This window comes from Vicia villosa, linkage group LG3 (genome assembly GCF_029867415.1).
Source record: "Vicia villosa cultivar HV-30 ecotype Madison, WI linkage group LG3, Vvil1.0, whole genome shotgun sequence".
Lineage (NCBI taxonomy): Eukaryota > Viridiplantae > Streptophyta > Magnoliopsida > Fabales > Fabaceae > Vicia > Vicia villosa.
Window position 1 is genome coordinate 20,683,999 of NC_081182.1, and position 6,002 is coordinate 20,690,000.

At 33.0% G+C, this 6,002-nt stretch overlaps 1 long non-coding RNA gene across 1 annotated transcript; it reads left to right on the forward strand.

Moving 5' to 3' along the window:
- The first annotated feature begins 364 nt into the window (after nucleotides 1–364).
- LOC131655082 (uncharacterized) lies at nucleotides 365–5,678 on the forward strand. Its single transcript, XR_009299655.1, has 5 exons — nucleotides 365–505; nucleotides 3,835–3,910; nucleotides 4,006–4,067; nucleotides 4,186–5,150; nucleotides 5,320–5,678. It is a non-coding gene; the product is annotated as an uncharacterized LOC131655082 (long non-coding RNA).
- The last annotated feature ends 324 nt before the right edge of the window (nucleotides 5,679–6,002 follow it).

A 6,002-nucleotide genomic window follows, 5' to 3' on the forward strand; every position in this document is an offset into this window, starting at 1 on the left:
TTATATATGACTATATTAGATTAATACCTTAATATCACATGTTTTATCATATAAATAGTTTATATTATAATTAAATTTACACAGAAATTACCGTTGTTTTACCATATAAATAGTTTATATTATAATTAAATTTACACATAAGTTACCGTTAATATTTTCACTAGTAAACGCAATTAAAAACAGATAGATGAACACAGATGTGCCCGTCTAAAACTTGCCCAGGCTTTAAAAAAATTCTGGTTTCGCCACTATATATTTATATATATATATATATATATATATATATATATATATATATATATATATATATATATATATATATATATATATATATATATACACAATATCTCTAACTTGAGATATTATTCTATAAATAGGCTGGATCTATATTTTCCTAATTCAATTTGCATTGATGCTTATAGGTCTTGGTGCTACAATCAATGTTGCAAAACAAAAACCAGGCTCTTCTGTTGCTATCTTTGGACTTGGAGCTGTTGGCCTTGCAGTATGTTACTCTCATGCCTTTGTTGTCGTACCCCAATTTTTGACCTAGTCTTTTTTACATCTATTTGCATCATTTGCATTTAAAAAAAAATAAAAAAATATATACATTCATTTCATACACCATTGCATTTTTGTTAACCTTATGATTTTATGATTTTGATCTTTAATTCAATTTTTTATTAAGTTGAATTTTAGGTTAAAGTTAATAAATTTTTGTTATCATATTATTTTTATGTTTTTGTCTCTATGTTTATTTTTTAAGTGCAAACAAAAAAAGCCCATTTGATTGGTCCATCTACTTTGATCTTATAGTCCAAGATTTGAGTCCATTTGAGAAGTTGTAGGGACCATTTTTGCCAAAGAGATTCACGTTTCACACCACTACCCATTTTCATCCAAATTTTCACAAAAGACAAAAAAAATAGTACACGTTTTCTGCTTCACTCCAAAACAAACTCTCCTCCTCATTGTCCTTCCTCACCATTCCACTACTCCACTACCCTGCAAATTCCAATTCCACTACTAACAAATTTGTACAAAGATCAGAAAATGTTCCTTGATTTTATCTCAATTCTTGTCTTCTCAAAACCCTAATCCTCCTCTATAAAACCACACACTTTCACACACAAAAGGGGGAAAAAACGGAACGAAAATCACACCTTCAAAACTCTGCTGAGATACTACACAAACCAACCCAGAACTTCAACCACACCAACAACTACTCCTCAAAACCTCTGCTCACCGAACCTCTCCTTTAGTCACAGCAACATACACTGATACACATAACCCATAACTTTTATCACGATACGATAACCTCCATCCTTAACCTTACCTCATCACCGAAACGGCAGCATTCCCATTCATCAACCAAAAACACACACAGCAATAACCAATCCTTCACTAATTTTCCAACAAAACACACAGATTCGCCTCAACCACTCAAATCCGAGTACCACACACAAGGCAGAAGTGGAAGAGAGACGAAGAGCAGAGCAACCGAAAGCAAAGGAGAAGGTCGAAGGACAACATACCTTATTCGCTTTTGGTTTGCATTTTTTTCTTTTAATTTCTGCTCTAAATTGCCCTATGTAACTGTAATCTCTGAAGCTTAATGAGAATTAATCACGGTTCTAGGGTTTGCAATTGGGGGTTTGGGTTGCAATGGGGTTAGGGATTTAACTATTGCTTGTATGTTTGTTTGAATCTGTGAGTAACCGAGAAAGAGGTGAGGTCGAGAAGGTTTTCGTTTTGTTGTTGTTTTTCATAGCGACGAGATCGAAAGATTGAGAGAGAGAGTACGGTTTTTGAAACAAAGAGATTTCTTTTTTATTGATTACTTTTAATTTATTTTTATTGATTTCCAATTAGAATAATTAAAAGGCAATTAATAGAGATAAACGAGAGAGAGCGTTGTTTTATTCCTTTTTCTTCTTCCTTTTTAATTAATTTTATTTTTACATTTAATGTTGTTGATTGATAATTGATATATTTGGTCAATGTCATCCCTCTTTTGTAGCTAGCATTTTTTTATTTCATTTAATTCAAAAATATAAAAGAAACTAATTAGGGAGAGAATTAATGGGTGGGGGGCGGTTCTACCTCCAAATTTTTTCTCCACTTTTTTTTATTAGTTTTCTTTTTTTAGTCAAAATTTAATTAAAAAAAAACAACTTATGAGAGATTTAAGGTGAGGAGCGCTACTGCTCATGTCTTCTCACTTCTTTTAATATTTTTTTTTATTATTCTATTTTATTATTTTTATTTACTTATTCTTTTTCTAATTATTAAGATTTCTAGAAGTTAATTAGATTTTTGTGTGTTTGGGTCATGATTATTAGTGGGCCTAGCTCATTTTTATTTATAAACCCTTTTTTAATTGATACACTTCTTTCTATTTTCTATTAATTTAAATAAACTAATTAAGTCATTTCTTATTTCTTTTTGTTTAGAATATTTTCTTAGAAAAGACAAAAATAATATATGTCTTTGGGTGTATGTTTAGGATTTATCAAAATATTTCAAAAAAATATCTTTCTAATGGAATCGAGTTTCGAGTTTTAATGGATGAACCAAGGAGGGTTCATACGTACTTGTACGAGTTGTCCTAAAAGTATTTGGGTGATGGCCGTTAAGCTTTTATTCGAATACTTGAATTCCATTAAACGCTCCATAAAATTTGATTTAATTCATCCTCTTTTACAAAAAATGCATTCTTTTAACAATCAAATTATTTTAATCTATAATGGATAAGGAAGAAGGGTTTGTACGTACTTGTACAAGTTGTTCTTCAAAACGTTTAGGCGATGGCCGTTAAGCCATTGTTTGAGCGCGTAGACTCCGTTAAAAGACTTCATAAAACTTGATTTAGCGAGTTCTCTTTCAAGTATTTTAAGCGATGACCGTTAAGCTTTTGTTTAAATACTTGGACCCGATTAAATAATATCTCCCACTCCTTAGCGAGAATTCTTTTCATCACCTACGAGGGGGTTGTACGTACTTGTACAATTTTCTCTTTCAAGCATTTAGGCGATGGCCGTTAAGCCTTTGTTTAAATGTTTGATTTCTCTTAACAAACAATTCCAATTTTATTAACACCTTTTAATTTTAAAACCTTTTTTATAACACGAGACACTTAGTCAAAATTCAAATGCAATTATACTTCCACATGTGAAGATCGAATGTTTTCCACTCGAATGCGATGATGGCCAAAATCTTGTTTTAACATCGATTTAGTCATCCATTCTTGTAGTGACGCAAACAATCTCTTATCCATGTGTGCATAGTATTGTTTGAATGCGATCAAGTACCTCTCACTAAATCAACCAACAAATTTTCGTGGTTTTACCCCGAACTACGATTGCTCTGACTTTGCCATTGCACTAGGGAATACGTAGGCACAAGATACAAATGTCTTGGCGAGCACAATAATAAAAAATCTTATTTGTTTCTTCCTTCTTTCCAACCTAATAAATAACGCAAATAGATAATAAGCTAACAATTGATCACAAGATTAACTAAATGGGTCCCATCGAGTACGATGGAAGTGAGGGGTGCTAACACCTTCCCCTTGCTTAACCGACTCCCGAACCTAAATTTGGTTGCGATGACCATCTTATCCATTTCTTTTTATTTGTGGGTTTTATCGATATTTTCCCTTTCCTTTTGGAATAAATAAAGTTCGGTGGCGACTCTATTGTACTTCGAATGCGTGGAAACGCGTCGAGTCATATTTTTACCGCTACATTTGTCTGCATTTATGTGTTGCAGTTATGATTGGAAATGAAATGAACCAATATTAACTTCTGCACTTCTCTTTAAACCAAAATGTAGGTGAAAAGAGGGGCAAGGATCTTTGGTGCTTCTTGAATTATTGGAGTTGATTTAGTTTCCAGTCGATTTGAATTAGGTACAATGCTTTCTTTATCTCTGAAATCCTTGAAGTTTTGGATCAACATAATTTCAATTTCTTGATGGCGTTTCTTATTCTTTTCTTTTTGGAAGCTAAGAAGTTTGGGGTAAATGAGTTTGTAAACCCAAAAGAGCCTGACAAACCTGTGCAACAGGTTAGTTCATTGATAATTTCTTATATTTGTGTTTTCTATTATAATTTTGAGTATGATGCTATGAATTAAAATGTTGTTGGTTTTTTTATACAAAGAGATTGAGATGTGAGGTTTGCAGGTAATTGCTGAAATGACAAATGGAGGTGTAGATCGAGCTGTTGAATGTACCGGTAGCATCCAGGCCATGATATATATATCGAAGAAGATTTTCTGGAAATGGAGAATGGGCGAATCGTAAGTAATGGAGAGGACGATATGATGACAACAGTTAAATGGCCAATTCTTATTTGGAAGAGCACAATAATCAAGAACATACCATAAGTACCAATATTCCAACTCTATCCAAGGAAAAACTTGTATTTGTTTGGTTATATTGATGCTAACACAAATAAACTGCGTCTTTATCAATTTGTTTCAGGGCTTGCTTTGGTGTTTTGAGATTTGTCATGGAGAGTGGTGCCAAGGGATTGCTAGGTTTGTGATAAATATACAACTTTGAGCTCTTGTTTGTTATGTTGCTTTCTTTAATGACTATTTGTTTTTATTTTTGTTTCGTTTGAGCATGTCATTATCAGTGGAAAAATAATAGCTCAGAGTTCTAAATCCATGAAGTTCAAAGATGGTTACATGATTTATTCTCGACTTCCAGTCAAATACTACATTGACTTTTCAGTAACTTTGTTACTTTGTTTGTAGACCATAAAATACTCACTTTTGCAGCCTGAAATAAGAGCAACAACAATAACTTTGAACATGTCAAATTTCACAGCTTTGGAGTTGTTAAAGCTCTGCCCAAGAGATTTTATTAGCCTTAAAATTGAAGAAATGTTAACTGAAATATGGGTTCAAGGGAAACATTGATGTTAGTGGCTATTGTTATCGCAATGATGACTTTTCACTCAACAATAAGTCCTCCAAGATGTGATGCTTCTTATAAGTGGATTCCCCCTTAAGAATAACATACGTAATGGGAGTCTTGACAATCGCTATGATCGTCGCAGTCATATTCATGGCACTCACATGTGTGTTTGCAGAGGGTTTGGTAAAGGATTTTATCAGAAGTCAGAACTCATCATCAGATTGGTAAGTGTTACAAGAATAAATCGCAACTTCACGTTGAAAACATGACCATTTTGTTTTAACCATTATTGCGATATGTCTTCTTACATACTACCTTGAAATAAAGTATTCCTTCCTCATTTAAGTCAAAACCAATGTATTTAACTGAACAAAAAGTGTATGCACTTTTTAGGCTGCATCGCGGTCCTCTATAGCCGCAATTCCTACTGTTAAGATTGGGTCGAAGCATCTTCAGTCAGATCCATCGTGTCTAGTATGCCAAGATGACTTTGATTAGGGGACTGGTGCAAAACAAATGATGTGTAAGCATATGTTTCACCCAGATTGTATTGTAGCGTGGTTGGTTCAGCATAACACCTGCCCTATTTGCCGTGAAGAATTGCCACCAAAGGGATCGAGCGGTAGCCGTAACTCAAATAGAAGCGGTGGAAGCAGAAATCCGTTTTCCTTCTTGTGGCCTTTTGTCTCTTCTAATTTTAGAACTAATGATAGAGCAATGGAATGATGTTGATTGCTCAGAGTGAAACCGTACGAGAGCTGAGTCTATCGATATGTATTTGTTTTATAAGTGTATCAACTGTTTTTTGTTCAAACAGTTCGAATTACATATGTTGTTTGGTTTAATATTTATGTTAATATTAGTGAAAGTAAATATTTATGTTAATATTTATGTATATATCACCTAAGGTTGATTACAAATTAATTATATTGATAGAATATAGAGAATATTTCAAATTTAGTGCTACGTGACCTTAGGTATGTGGTATATTTACTCCCAAACAACACTGTCATTTGATTGTAAATTGACTTCAGGTTTCATACATCAATATCATGTGCTCTTTGTATACCAACAAC